The 15,279-nt window shown below is 49.8% G+C and overlaps 1 protein-coding gene across 18 annotated transcripts in view; it reads left to right on the top strand.

Annotated features, from left to right (window-relative positions):
* RIMBP2 (RIMS binding protein 2) overlaps window positions 1-15,279 on the top strand; it is a 400,662-nt gene that overhangs the window by 146,053 nt on the left and 239,330 nt on the right. Inside the window, exon 1 of one of the 18 annotated variants that reach the window (XM_055235656.2) lies at window positions 13,842-14,047. The exons of the other annotated variants lie outside the window; for them this stretch is intronic. The gene's annotated coding sequence lies outside the window, so the exon portion shown is untranslated. Of the gene's footprint in view, window positions 1-13,841; window positions 14,048-15,279 lie in introns of those variants that run through there. 18 annotated transcript variants of the gene reach the window in all.

Below are 15,279 nucleotides of genomic sequence, written 5' to 3'. Positions count from 1 at the left end.
GTTACTGGCAAAGTCACACACCAATACATGGAGGTTATGCATTGGTTTGACATAAAGGGTGGGATCTCTGGATGCAGGGGCTTACAAGTTGTAGGTATATGCAAAGATTTTCTGATTCATAGTTGGTTAGGAGGAGAAACTTTGTGTAAAAATTTAGGGTCATCAGAAAAGAATGTTAGCTCTGGCTCATGAGTGTGACCTCCTCCAGGTCCCTCAGGAAGAAATTTAGAACAAAGACTGGTGCTCAGAGCTCAGTCCTCGGCCCTCCCGTGTCTGAGGTCTAGGTGCAGGTGAATCCATTTTGGGGGTCTGGGTTTCTGAAAAACAACTCAGGGACAGATGCGATGATGCTTTAGCTTCTATAGGGAAGCAAACATCTCCTGACTGTGACTCCCTTGGCTGTTGTTTTAAGCTGCTATTACCTTCTTTTTTGTTTTTGGTTTTTTTGAGACGGAGTCTTGCTTTGTCACCTAGGCTGGAGTGCAGTGGTGCGATCTCAGCTCACTGCAACCTCTACCCCCGGGGTTTAAGAGAGTCTCCTGCCTCAGCCTCCTGAGTAGCTAGGATTACAGGTGTGCACCACCACGCCTCGCTAATTTTTGTATTTTTATTAGAGGCAGGTTTCACCATGTTGGCTAAGCTGGTCTTGAATACTATTACCTTTTTGCTTCTCAAGTTGCTTATTTACTTCCTAGGGCCAGTTAGGTGCCTGGAATTCCCCGTGAAGGAACCCAAGATTTTCCTTTATTTCCATGCTGAGGGGAGGGGGCCCACAGGCCCCTTAAGATGGGTCCCCACTCTGCCTCACATGCACATGTCTGTCCCGTGAGAATCGCATAGGCTAAGGCTGTGCCTCTAGGCCAGGAGATGGGGAGCAGGTGCAGCTGGCAAACACCGATGTGGCTCCTGGGCTGCTGGGCGTCCTCACCCACTGTCATGCCCATGGTGCCTGTGGGTTGTGGCTGCAGAGTCTGAACTGCTGGGTTCTCAGCCGTGGTTCAGGGACTCTGCGTGTGAATTGTGCGACCTGCAATAAATCATTCGCTCCTGGAGATGGCTTTCTCTTGCTCTCTAGGAGGTGACATCGAAGATTTTTTCCAACTCTAGCTTTGTACAATTTTAAGTTTTAGATAGGGCTTCTCTTTTCCTGACAATGGGGTAAATTTAAAGCTCCCTATACCTCTAAGATGGGTTGTCATTCTTCTTGTGGAGATGCGTGTGCTTGCGACCTTGGATTGGGGCAAGAAAGCATGTGAAAACAGGACCTCAAGGAGGAAATGGGAGCAGAGGGTCATTAGGAGCTAGAGGAAACAAGCCCTTCTGCAGTAGTGAGGGAGGTGGTGGGGGAGGTGATGAGGGAGGTGATGAGGGAGGTGATGAGGGAGGTGATGGGGGAGGTGTTGGGGGAGGTGGTGGGGGAGGTGATGGGGGAGGTGACGGGGGAGGTGGTGGGGGAGGTGACGGGGGAGGTGGTGACGGAGGTGACGGGGGAGGTGGCAGGGGAGGTGGCAGGGGAGGTGGTGGGGGAGGGTGGTGGGGGAGGGTGGTGGGGGAGATGGTGGGGGAGGTGGTGAGGGAGGTGGTGAGGGAACCGGCTGCCGCACCACAGATTTCAATGCTTCGGTGAAACGCAAAGTGTTGTTCCCTGGGTTTTTTCTTTCCTTCTTTAAAAGCTTGGGAGTGCAAACAAAGCTATTCAGTGATTTAGTAACTGAAAAGAGCTTTAATGAATCCATTTAGTTAGGCAAGGAAGACTAAACTGTAAAGACTTGGCTTCAGATTTCTGTTGGTAAGAAATCTTTCTATTCAAAGAAAGCACATCTCCAAGTGGCTTAAATATAAAAAGGATGTGTAGGTTTAAATAACCTGAAAGTCCAGCAATAAGGAAGAGATCAGGCACGGTTTGATCCAGAGACTTAATGTCATCAGCAAGGACTTTGTTTCTTCTCATCCTTCTCTCTGCTCTTTGGGCTAACACAGACTCCTCTTGTAGCCACAAAATGGCTTTGACCTTGTCCCCCAGGCTTTGTGCTTGCTCCAGTGGGAGAGGGCATGACTTTCTCCAGTCCTGAAGTTCACTTTGGACTGGCTTGAATTCTCTGCCCATCCCGTGTCCTGACTGTAGGGGTGGAAGGTGCTGGCTGGTTAACCCGACATCACATCCAGCCAGAGCAGTGTGAACTCCAGGGGCCTGGAGGGAGTGACTCCAATGTCTGTAGCATACGCAATTCAATTCTGGTTTATTTTCTCCTCTGGATAACAGAAGTTGGTTTTGGGGGAGTGGTGTGCTGGTAAAAGCTGTGATTTGTAGAGAGCAGCCTGGCCAGCATGGTGAAACCCGTCTCTATTAAAAATACAAAAATTTGGCCAGGCGCGGTGGCTCATGCTTGTAATCCCAGCACTTTGGGAGGCCGAGGCGGGCGGATCACGAGGTCAGGAGATCGAGACCATGGTGAAACCCCGTCTCTACTAAAAATACAAAAAATTAGCCGGGCGTGGTGGCGGGCACCTGTAGTCCCAGCTACTTGGGAGGCTGAGGCAGGAGAATGGCGTGAACCCGGGAGGCGGAGCTTGCAGTGAGCCGAGATCGCGCCACTGCACTCCAGCCTGGGCGACAGAGCGAGACTCCGTCTCAAAAACAAACAAACAAACAAAAAAAAAACAAAAATTTGCCAGGCGTGGTGGACACACTGTAGTCCCAGCTACTTGGGGGGCTGAGGCGGGAGACTCTCTTGAACCTGGGAGGTGGACAGAGGCTACAGTGAGCCAAGATTGCACCACTGCACTCCAGTCTGGGCAACAGAGTGAGACTGTCTCAAAAAAAAAAAAAAAAAAAGTTCTGATTTGTAGTCTTTGCCTATTTCTGTGGTGTAAACACTCCAACCACAACTGATTTCAAACTACCTGTGACTTAACGGGTTCACAGTGTTGCTGAGCATTTCACAGTTTGAGAGACTAGGCGCTGGCTCCCAGAATGTCCTTGGTCATTGCCACTGGCAGGTGCTGGTTAAGGGGCCTGTGTGGGGAAACCCAGTGGGCCACAGCCCTTGGAGTCAGTCAGCATGTGAAGTCAGCCCGAGCTGTTGGGTGCTTCCCCCAGTGTCTCTGTGCCACGTTCGCAGCCCGGAGGATGATTTCAGACACACCGAAGTAACGCAGTGGTTGTGGCCATACGCTCCCGAGGGCTCAGGGTCTCTGTCCTGTGGCTTTTCCAATGTCACTCGCTAGCCTTGCTGCCCCTGAAGTCTGACGGTGATTAGGATCACTTGGTTTTAAAATGTCTCCCATAATTCCTGGGCTTTATACGCAGACACTGGGCTTAGATACAGGTGTGCTCCCTTGCACAAATTAATTTGCACTTGATGATAAGGCTCCTTGAAGTAAGGATACTTTTAATCTTCCCATCCCATTTATATAGATTCTTTGTAATGGTTAATCTTCCTAGACTGGATAATGAATTCAGCCACAGGTAGAGTCCAGATCGATGTGCTATTGTATTTTAAATGCAGCACGTGTCTTGGGGCTGGATCTTACGGTGCTCTTAACCAAGGTGACACGTGTCTGCCCTAATGGATTAAGAGCTGAGCGGCCCGTGAAAGATAATTTGTCTAAAACCACGGGGCAGGACGTGGTGTGTTTCCTCGCAGCACCCTCTCTGCCTTCCAGTCTTGTAGCAAGTGTGTGTGTGTGTGAGTGAGTTCGAGGCCTTGTTACACAGTCTTTCTGGGTGAGTTCGAGGCCTTGTTAGGGAGTCTGCCTCTCCATCTCCTTTCCTTCGTCTCAGTGGGAGAGGCTACAGGCCCCTGAATCCACAGTCTAGCTTTTCTGCCAGTGAGAGCGGAATCCTTCACATCCATCAGACTGTTGGTGAGCACTGTTTTGGGAGGGTGGCTGCCTGGGTTCCAGCTCCTGCCTCAGGGCCTTTGCACGTGCTGTGCCAGCTGCCTGAGGTCTCTCTCTCTCTCTGTCTCTGTCCCAGCATGGCTGCCTCCTCTTCACTGCTCTAGGCTTTGCTCAGAGGACACCTTCTCAGGGGGGGCCCACCTTGACCACACTCTCTAAAATCGCTGCCCCTCGCAGACCCCACTGCTTGCTCTCTGGTTTCCTTGTTCTGTTTCGCTCTCATGAGCTGAAACTGGCTGTTGTTTGTTTGCGTGTTTCTTGCCTCTGTTGCTCTGTGGGCATGTCCGCTCCTCTGGGGCAGGACCTTACCCTTGCCCCGTGTTATTCACTGACGCATGTCCCGCGGTGTTCAATAAATGTGAGTGGAGGGGCGTGGAGCAGTGGTCCCCACCTCCACAGAGTGCGGCCTGGGTGGGCTTTCTTTCCCTCCGCATGTATAGAATTTGTTTTCTTATCTGTAAAGTGGGGGACCTCTTCCTGACCTAGTGATTTCTGTAGGCACCAGCTCTCCCGTCCCCGGTCCCATGGGGGGCCTGTCTGTGGCCCAGTCATTTCTGTAGGGACCGGCTTTCATCTCTGTGCTTCCATGGTCCTGGTCCTCAGGAGGTTTGGGCTCCGCCTTCCTGCCCTTCATCCTCTTCTGCTGGTCGCTTGTGGGGCTCACCTCTCCCTGACACAGGAGACACACGCTCCACACATATCATGGGACCTGCCGATGGGAGCTGGGAGCTGCTGCTGTGGCCCGTGCACCCGGGGCCAGGGCGAGTGTGAGCTCCCCGCATTCCACAGCTAGGAGGCCTACATGTCTCTGTGCAGCGGGGAAGTCTCGCCGGGGCTTAGCTCTCCTCTTAAAATGAAAGGTTGGCACAGGTTGGCAGGTGGCTGTTGCAGGGTCTTCGTTTAAGGACAGCCAGCTGAGCTAGGACCCCTGAGGCAGCTGTTGGAGAACCATTGCCGTTTAGAGAGCCAGGGATTTGGAATGTGTCCGGTCCAAGACTCAAACTCAAGAGCAGGTGGGGGTATAAATTCATGCTGTTCTGGGGAAAGAATTGATGGCACTCCACGGAGGGAAGCTGGTTCCTTCCTTCTAGCCCCTCTCTCAGTGAGCGGCAGTGTGGCCTGGCCAAGAGGGCACGTGTCCCGTTCAGAGCCAGCCTGGTTCAGATCATGGTGCTGTGACCTGCTGGTGTGAGCTTCAATGCGTAGCCTAGTTTTCTTATCCCCAAAGTGGAGATAATGATGGGACTTGACTTATTAGGTTGTTGCTATCAGGATTAAATGAGTGAATTTAAGCAAAACATCGTGGACAGTGCCTGGTGCTTAGAAGAGGATAGATGCATGTTAGTTGATGTGGGTTGTCAAAGTAATAAAGGTTATTATGCCTAGTGGGATAGTCTGACTTATAAGATTAAACCCAGGCTGGGCGTGGTGGCTCACGCCTGTAATCCCAACACTTTAGGAGGCCAAGACGGGCAGATCACCTGAGATCAGGAGTTCAAGACCAGCCTGGCCAACATGGCGAAACCCCATCTCTACTAAAAATACAAAAATTTGCTGGGTGTGGTGGCAGGTGCCTGTAATCCCAGCTACTCAGGAGGCTGAGGCAGGAGAATCACTTGAACCCAGGAGGTAGAGGTTGCAGTGAGCCGAGATCGCGCCATTGCACTCTAGCCTGGGTGATGAAGCAAAACTCCATCTCAAAAAAAAAAAACAAACAAACAAAAAACTAAACCCAGAGTCCCAGCCAGAGCCAGGGCCTCTCCCTAGAGTGTGGGGCATCATCTGGGGTGTCCTGGAGGGGAAGCCATTTTCTCTTTCTGGTCTGCCTTTGATTCCCACACCCCGTCCCCTGAACCCCGAGTACCAATGCAAAGATTTTTCAGGCTCTTGGGGCAGGAGGCTAGGGGTACAGGGGTTAGAAACATGGCTTTAGCACCCGAGACATGGATTTGACTCTGGGCTCTGCTATTTACAAATTGCGTGACCTTAGACGGAGCATTCGATCTCTGGTTGCCTCAGTTTTCTCATCTGTACAATGGGGATAGTGGCTTATCTATAGAGTCAGGGTGGGGATTAATGACGTACAGCACTGAGATATGACCCCATCCTCAGATGGCCCTGGTGAGCTGTCATTGTCACCTGTGGCTTTGAGGGGCCCACCCTGGTGCAGCCACGCTTGGCACCCCTTGCCGTGTTGACCACTGTGTCCTCCTGGTTTACTCTCCAGCCATGCATAAGGGGTATGAGATGCCCTGAGGCTGACTCATTTTCCCAGAGTGCTCTCAGCACGGCCACCTCTTCCTTCCCCAGGAGTCCAGGAACAATATAGGCGCAGTTTGTTTTTCTGTTTTGCATGGCAGTTAATTCCCAGGCACTAATGAGGGGCTCTCTGCCCATGAGGCTGATTAGCAGAGAAGAATTGAGGGCGGCAATTATGACGCAGAAGAAAGGCAAGGAGCTGCAGTCACGATCCTAAATCCAGCCCATGATGCCGGGCTGAGTGTCCGACAGTCACCATCCTAAATCCAGCCCGTGATGCAGGGTGACTGTCTGGCAGTCACCATCCTAAATCCAGCCTGTGATGCCAGGCTGACTGTCTGGCAGTCACCATCCTAAATCCAGCCTGTGACGCCAGGCTGAGTGTCCAGCATGCCACCGTGAAATGAAGGCTTCCTCCAGCCTTGGGTGACTTGGCCCTTGCAGTGCAGTCAGGGCTCGTGATTTAGCTTTCTGTCCTTGGAATGGCAAATAGAAGAGGACTTGGAACCATCTGACCCTTCCGTGATCTCGTAATTATGACGGCATGCATTCCAGTGGCTGCGAGTAGGGCATTGCGCTGGCGTTCCAAGGCACGTGTTAGAATCGGTTAAAATGATGGCAAGACCGTGGTTTCTCCCGCCCGTCCACAGAAACAGCGCTGAGTGCCGGGACGGCTGTGACGCCGACATTAGTTAGCTTTAATAGGGCCATGTCTGCCCTTTCTTTGGTTGATGGCGTTCCCAGTAGTTTCCTAGGATTGAAGTTATCAATTTAATGTTTCCAAAGGCCCACTTAGGCTTTTCTTTCATATCTGAAAAGAGAATAATTTTTCCTTTGTAAACCTTGGTGGCCCAGAGCGGCTGCCTCTCTCCCCTTGGTCTGTGTTGATCCTCTAACTTAGGGGGTGGCACAGGAGGGCCCAGAGGTGAAGCCAGTGGCTGCGTGTGGTCCCTGGGGCCAGATACCGACGTCCAAATCCCCACGCCTTGTCTTTCGAGCTGTAGGACCAGAAGGCGCCTGAAGCCCTCTGGGCCGTGGTGTCTCCCTCGTAACACGCGCAGTTCATCACAGTGCCTACCTCACGGGCTCTTTCGAAGCTTCAGTGAGCACTTTGAGTAAGATGCTGTGAACCTTGCTTAGCACAAAGTAAGCTCTCAAAAGGTTGGCTGCGGTTACGGACACGAATAGTGTTAATAATTAGCATTAAAACGGAAAATGAAATTCTGGACATAACTTTATTTTAGAAAATGGCACGATACACTGAACTTCGGTTTGAAAATAAAGAAATAATTGGGCTGAAGATAAGCTTAATCTGTGATGGAAGGTTCCATACATAATTGTTCCAGGGCTTTTAGTGGGAGCAAAATTAATTTTCGTGTAAGATGATTAAGCTGATGAAATTGCTCTTGAGCGGTAAGTGTGTTTAATTAAATGCAAGGCATGAGCTCAGGTACACATTGTTCCCGGGGAGTGTCCTGTTCTCTGAGCTGTTTCCTTGAGCAGCAAGGGTGGTTCTAGGCGGTGTGTTTGTTCTGCATCTTCCTCGGTGGCTGAAATGTCTGTGTTTGAGAATAACATCGTGAGATGCCCATTGTTCTGGGGCGGAGTGTACAGGCATGACCTGTGGAGTCTGCAATAATTCCAACCAACTAGAACTGACTAGAAAGCTAGCCAGGTCTCCACAGGGTGAGACTTCCTGGAACAGAAACGCCAGGAAGCCGAGGGCTCCCGCACACGTCAAGAATTTATGGAGTCATCGAGCGTCTTAAGCTCTCCGGAATTATTTTATTGATTTATATCTCTGGAGAATGGAGCAGCCTGACTACGTTTCCTGAGGGAGGTTTTAATTTTGGCTTTCGGTTTTTCACTTGTTAATGTTCTGTCATTTGTAGCTAAGTAGAGACACAAGAAATAAAATATTTCATTCAACAAAATAGTTAGGGTGCGGGTCCCATGAGCCAGGTGCCATTCGGGGTGGGAGTATAGCAGGGGACACGGCAGTCCCAGCCCCCGAGCTGCCTGAACTCATCTGAATGAGCCCAGCCAGCTGACCAGGAGGAAATCCACTGACCCGGAATGGTGTAGATGCTTGCTGTGTACAAAAGAACAGCAATTAAAAGGGTGAGGTACTTTTTTGGTCAGTTTTGAAAAAAATTTAATAGTTGTTTTTTTTTTTTTTTTTTTTTGAGGCAGGGTCTTGTTCTATTAGGCTGGAGTGCCTTGGCCTCCCAGAGTGCTGGGATTACAGGTGTGGGCCACTGCACCTGGCCAATAGATTTTTTTTTTTTTTTTAAGATGGAGTTTTGCTCTTATTGCCCAGGCTGGAATGCAATGGCGTGATCTCGGCTCAATGCAACTTCTGCCTCCCGGGTTCAAACGATTCTCCTGCCTCAGCCTCCTGAGTAGCTGGGATTACAGGTGCCTGCCACCATGCCCAGCTAACTTTTGTATTTTTAGTAGAGACAGGGTTTCACTATGTTGGCCAGGCTGGTCTCAAACTCCTGACCTCAGATGATCGACCCGCCTCGGCCTCCCAAAGTGCTGGGATTACAGGCGTGAGCCGCTGTGCCCGGCCAGACTTTTATTAAAAGAGCAGTTTTAGGTTTACAGAAAAACTGATCAAAGAGTACAGGGAGTTCCCAAGCACCCCCTCTTCCTGACCCCACAGTTTCCCCTGTTATTAGTATGGTACATTTGTTTCAGTTGATCCAATGTTGATATTGTATTATTAACTAGAGTCCATAGTTTAGATTGGGTTTACTCCTTGTCTCGTGCATTCTATGGCTTTTGACAAATGTGTCTCTGTCATAGCATCAGACACAGTAGTTCCACTGCCCTAAAAATCCCTCCTGTTCTACCTGTTTTTCCCTTCCTGCCGCTCACCCCTGGCAACCACTGATTTTTTTTAACTATCTCCATAGTTTTGCCTTTTCTGCAATGTACTATAGTTCAGTGGTCTCCAACCTTTTTGGCACCAGGGATCAGTTTCATAGAAGACAACGGATGGGGAGGGGGAAAGGTTTCACGACGAAACCTCAGATCATCAGGCATTAGATACTCATAAGGAGCACGCAGCCCAGATCCCTCACATGCGTAGTTCACAGTAGGGTTTACATTCCTATGAGAATCTAATGCCTGATGATCTGACAGGAGGCGGAGCTCAGGCAGTCACTTGCTCACCCACCATTCACCTCCTGCTGTGCGGCCTGGTTCCTAACAGGCCACCGTTAACAGCCTGCAGCTCAGGGCTTCGGGACCCCAACAGAGTTGGAATCATACAGTTTATAGGCTTTTCAGACTGGCTTCTTTCACTTAGTGATGTGCAATGAAGGCTCCTCTATGTCTCTTTGTGGCTTGATAACTTATTTTTTTAAAGTGTTGAGTTATTCCAGTATCTGGATATATCATTCTTTCACCTATGAAATACATCTTGGTTGCTTATGGGAGTAATTCTAAGCTGAACCTAATCGGCGTCTATTCCCAAACAGGGTGGCTTTAATGTGTGTCCATCTGGGGAGATGCTGGAGAAATCAAGAAGGCCAGACATTTGCGATTTCTGTGCTCTGGGCACCAATTTCGTGACTCACAAGTTATTCATCCATTGCTATCTCATTCTAGCAACTAGATGCTGGTGAAGTCACTACACCAAAGCAGCTGGGGCTGGGTTCAGAGGACGTTAGAACCCACGGTCATGAAGTTTGCATTCCAAGAAGCCTGATTTTCTCAACTGTCCACACGGTCAATGCCAAAACATTGGCCAAAGTCCTCAAATAACTTATTTACCAACCAGAATATTATCTTCTTAATAACTAAAGTCAGTAAAGCTGGCAGGACCCAGGGAATCTGCTCATCCCTCCTCTCCTTTCCCATGAGCTGTACAGGAAGGTACCCCAAGCCAGGCCCAAAGGTTTCTGGATAAACAACAAACGGGAAAGAGGACATTGTTGCCAGAAGGACATTTACACCAGGACATTGCAGCTCCACCTCATTCTGTTAGGCATCAGGGTTGGTTCTAACCAAGTCCCACAAATGCCCTTGCTCCTGGCAGACTGTGCAGGAGATACATCGATCAATTCTTTATTTTCATTAATTTTAAGATTCCTTAACTGTGGCCCGAAGCTTTGGTTCTAATCACGTTACTCTTATTATATGTTCCCAGGGTTGGTTTACATTGCTTTCATTTTAATGGGGGCTGCTTCTTGAACTCACTAATTGCATGACTAATTACACTAAAGCATTGTGGATTCTCCAGTCCGACGTGCTGTCTCAGGCACGCATTATTCATTCATTCACTTGACATGTGTCGATCCAGTGTTTCCTGCGTTCCAGGCACTGCTCTAGGCTGGGAGGGGCCCCGTGGGCTGTGAGACCAACAAGAGCTCTACTCCCAGGGGCCTCCCATTCTACCGGGGCAACTGGTTTGATAAGCATTTTAAATGGTGATGGGATAGGGAGATGCGGTGGGGCTTTAGCCTCTGCTGAGAGGTGATCTGAGGACAGGATGAGGCAGCAGAGACAGGAAAACAGGATGCAGCTCCCCAGAACATCTCAGTGCAAAGATTCAATGGCTATGGAGTGTGGAATTTTCTGTAGATACTGCTATGAACACTTTCCCATTTTAACATTCAAATGCAACCTGGAGCCAAAGAGATGGTACTGAATAGGCATGGCGTACACACCTTCATGATTCTCTGCTGTTCTGTATCCAGAACAAGGCAACAAGACACCAACCCCAAGACATTACTAGGTGTGTATTGGTTTGGGTTTGGTTTTTACTAAAAGTGGCAGAAAACCTAATTACACTGACTTAGTCCTAAAAGGGAATGTGTTGAAACACAACTGAAAAACCCAGCTGTAGGTATTCTGCTTCTGTTACAGCTTGATCCAGGGGCTCCAGTAATGCTGTCAGGACTTGGTTTCTCCTCATAGCTCAGCGCTGCTCTCTGCAGTACTGACTCTACACCCAAACTCCCTGTAACGCCAGGCTGACATTCCTACCTTGCTGGGCTCACGTCATGGGGCTGGCTGATGGTTTAGTGTTCACTCATTTCCCCATCCGTTCATTTCTTCAATAGTGTGTGAGTATCTGGCACATACCCAACACTGGGCTAAGAGCTATGTGGTTGTTACCTCATCTAGTCCATTTAAGAAGCCCTTGGATTAGGGGATACTATTATACCTACTTCAAAGCTGAGTCAATTGAGGTTCGGTGAGGTCTAATGAGCGTTCAAGGTGATTCAGCTGGTAAAAAGCAAAGCTGGGATCCTCGCACCTGCCCAGAACCAGCTGGTAAATAAGATACATACAACCGCCAATCTCCACTTGGTTCTAGCTTTGTGAGGACCACCAATAGGTAGTTAGGAAATTAGGAATCTGTGTGGTGCTCAAGAGTGCTGGTAGGGAGGGAAGATGACATGAGAACGCAGATGAAAGGTCTTAGAGGGAGGGCTTCCTGGGCGAAGTGACATCTGCCTGAAAGACAATAGAGCCAGCCATGTCAGGACAAGGAGTGTAGACCAGCCTCGCTGGGGGATAGCAAGTGTGAGGTCTGACCAAGAGAGGCCAAAGACTCCATTTGAGATCTTGGAAGGAGTAGTTCATCATAAAGCGTGGAAAGGGAGGGTGGTGGCAAGAGATGAACCTTGAGGGCTTAGCGTAACCAGGTCACGAGTGGCATGGTAACCTTCACTCAGAGGCTGGAAGGCAGAGGGGCTTTAGCAGGGGAGGGACATAGATTTCGGTTTTGCAAGTTGGCTGTGTGGAGAAGACAGTAGGGGGTGGTGGAGTGGATGTAGGGGCCCCGGTAGGAGAATGCAGGGGAGTGAAGTCAGAAGCTGGAATGTAGAGCGGGGAAGGGTTGGAAGGACGCTAAGATGTGTGGGCATTCATCAGGCCCCTTTCAGATGTTAGGTGGGACTGCACCCCGGGCCCCATCTTTCCATATGGGCCTGTGCATTATGCATGGAAACAGTAGCAGTTGCCACAACGAGATAGCATTGGATGAATAACTTGTGAGTCACGAATTGGTGTCCAGAGCACAGAAATTGCCAGTGTCTTGGGGTGTAGCTCTCAATGCCAGCAGTATCCCGTTGAGCTTCTTCTTCCCGCTGATGTGCAGTGACCCAGGTGGTGGCCATTCTGTCAGCCTGGGTCCCAGGTGGGGATGATTTGGAGCAGAGCTACAGACACAGGGCAGGTGCCGCCAATGCACCCAGGTGATCTTAAGCCACTGTAATCAGAATTATTTGTAACCACAGCAGAGTCCAGCCTATCCTCACTGCTACATATGGGAAGGCAACAGAGAGGTTGAAGACTTCACTCATTCGGCATCTCAACAAGTGTTTCAGTAGCTCCTTTGGCCGGCTGCTCTCCTGGGTGCTTAGAATACGATAAGCAGGGTCCCTCCCCTCCTGGAGCTGACTGTCTAATGGGGACAGAGGTAGGTCCAGGCACGGGCCCGCCTGGCTTGTGGTTTTTTACAGCAGTAACCAGCAGCCCGTGCAGTGGATGTGGAGAAAATGAGCTGCTGAGCTTCCTGAGGCTGGAACAAAGCAATCTGATGAAAGGCACCTCCTTAACTCTCTAGAAGCCCTGGAAGGAGAACGGAGAGGGGATGGGCTCCGTCCTGCCTGGTCCCCTGGGGCAGGGGGAGCTGGGCTCTGTCACCTGGCTAGGGTCTTCTCATCTCTGAATCTCAGCTCCCTTTTTTTTTGTGCGCTCTGGATTCTGTGACTTTCATTAATGTGCTGGAGACTCTGTTGTTATTGGAAACAGAAAATGATTTGGTTACAGGTAGAGTCAGCCGGGTGCGGTGGCTCAGGCCTGTAATCCCAGCATTTTGGGAAGCTGCAGCGGGTGGCTTACTTGAGCTCAGCTGTTTGAGATGAGCCTGGGTGACATAGTGAGATCCCATCTCTACAAAAAAAATTTTTTTTTTAATTAGCCAGGCATGGTGGTGAGCACCGGTAGCCTCAGCTACTTGGGAGGCTGAGGTGGGAGGATAGCTTGAAGCTGGGAGGTCGAGGCTGCAGTGAGCTGAGATGGTGCCACTGCACTTCAGCCCAGGTGACAGAATGAGACCTTGTCTAAAAAAAAAGTCATCTTTAAAGAGAGGCAGATTTCTTTGGATTGGATGATGTGACCTGCTGGACCAAAGGCAACATATGGCTTGTGATGTGAGATGGACCAGGGCTCAAAGACCCCCAGTCAGAGACTTCGGGTGTGATTGTTAACCTGCCTGAGGCTGATCGTTCATTTGCTCTAAGGGCTTTGATGAGGAGCACGTGAGACAGGGCGTAGAAAACATTAAACCTGGGCACTCCTGATGCAGGTGAGCTTTTCCTCCCTCTTCCTCACTCCACGTTTCTTGCTTCAGGTTCCTTCCCAACACGTCTGTCTCCTCTCTTTCCATGTATACTGCTCAAGAGAACAGGTGGCATTTCCCGCCTCCCCGTCTCCGCTCCCGAGGATATGTAATTCTGTGTCATGCATCTCCAGGAGAGTTGATCTGGGGTGGGAGATTCGGGGGGAAGAGAGCGACTGAGGAAAGGAAGGTGGTGTCTTGTGACACGGCTCATTGTGGAAGGACAGGTTCCCAGTGGCTCTGAACGCTGGGTGCTTTTCCCCCCGTGACTCATTATGACAGGCGTGCTGTGTGCCAACGGCTCCCATTCGCAGATTGAATTACCATCCTATTCAGCTGACACAAAGCAGTTCCTGGCCGGCTTGGGCAGCCCATGAATAAGTAAATAGCCTTCCAGCCTGGTGCGGAGCACAAACATCCGAGGCTCAGAGAGGCTGGCGTCCATGGGGACGGGAAGGGGGGCTGGCTGGGAGGCCTGGACCAGTCTGTCTGGTCCACTAGACCACTGATCTCCGGTGCCTTGTAAGTACCTGCTTTTGGGGCTGGGGAAAGAGCCCTGTGGGTTAATGAGATACAGCTTAGACACAGATGGGAAATCGATCTCTTTCTAGGCTGCGGGCTGTAGAGCAAGGGCTGTTTTCTGGGCTGAGAGGTGGGAAGAGGCATTTCCAGCCTTGGGGGGTTGTGATAACCCCCGGTTTCTAAACCTTTGGGTCTTAATTGCGGCTCAAATCACTGTTACTACCCTGTGGGTGTTCTGTTGCAAATCTGTCCTCAGGCCCTGTATCAGGCTAGAAAAGAACTTTGGTCCCGAGGGTCAGTTTGGGTAGGCTGTGGGCAGGACACTCGGGATAGGATGTGGCTCAGGAGGAAAGGCAAGGGCTGAGTGTTCCGTTATTTGTCCCTCCAACTTTCCTCCCTCAAGAATTCACTATTCTGGTGGAAACAGTTTGGTTTTGCTAGTTCAAGCATCACAGAACTGGCATTAGAAACAGCATCTATTTGAAGTTGTGAAATCTCAAGTGGAAATTCCTACTCTGTATTAGATTTTTGTGCAGCATTTTCAATTCTTTGAGCTCAAATGATGAGACAAAGTTGAACACCCTTTAGATAATGAATATACTCAGACAATGGATATAATTGTAGCATTTTAATTTCATGTAGGTCCACTGTTAGTTGAAATATGCAGCAAAAACGTGAGGGTGCTGACTCTGGCTTAAGAACTGGGTTTTTTTTTTTTTATTCTATGTAGCGAGGACCTTGTAGTAAACAGATGAAATGAACTGCGTCTATGCCTAACATTAAATAGCAAGAACTAGCTGCTCCCTCCTGGCAGAAGGCATGATCCTGTGCTCTGTGATGAAGATGTTTATGGGGCAGAGCAGGTGGCCGGTGTTTTATGTGTCCTGGCGTTCGATGGCAGCAGCAGAACGTACATCAATGTATCATTGGTTTTGTTTTCCTCTCGCCTAAACGGCTCTGTTAATTAAAACTTTGTGTAAAGTGGTCTTCGAGCTCTGTACTCAATTTTACGTGGGCTCATTAGGGTTGGTTATGCACAGCCCCGCGAATCCTTTATCTTGCCGGACCACTTTTGAATTAATAATTAACATACTTCACATGTAACCATACGGAGTAGTTTTTTATGCCCTATAATCATTAGCAAGCTCTCCAGTCAGCCTGGTGAGATATTAGAGCCCCTTAGCCTCTTTAACGATCGAGCAGGCTGAGCCGAGGGCAGGAGGGGCCCCAGA

Source organism: Symphalangus syndactylus, chromosome 13, assembly GCF_028878055.3.
Source record: "Symphalangus syndactylus isolate Jambi chromosome 13, NHGRI_mSymSyn1-v2.1_pri, whole genome shotgun sequence".
NCBI classification, from domain to species: domain Eukaryota; kingdom Metazoa; phylum Chordata; class Mammalia; order Primates; family Hylobatidae; genus Symphalangus; species Symphalangus syndactylus.
The sequence above is the reverse complement of the archived record's forward strand: the minus strand, read 5'-3'. Positions and strand labels throughout refer to the sequence as shown.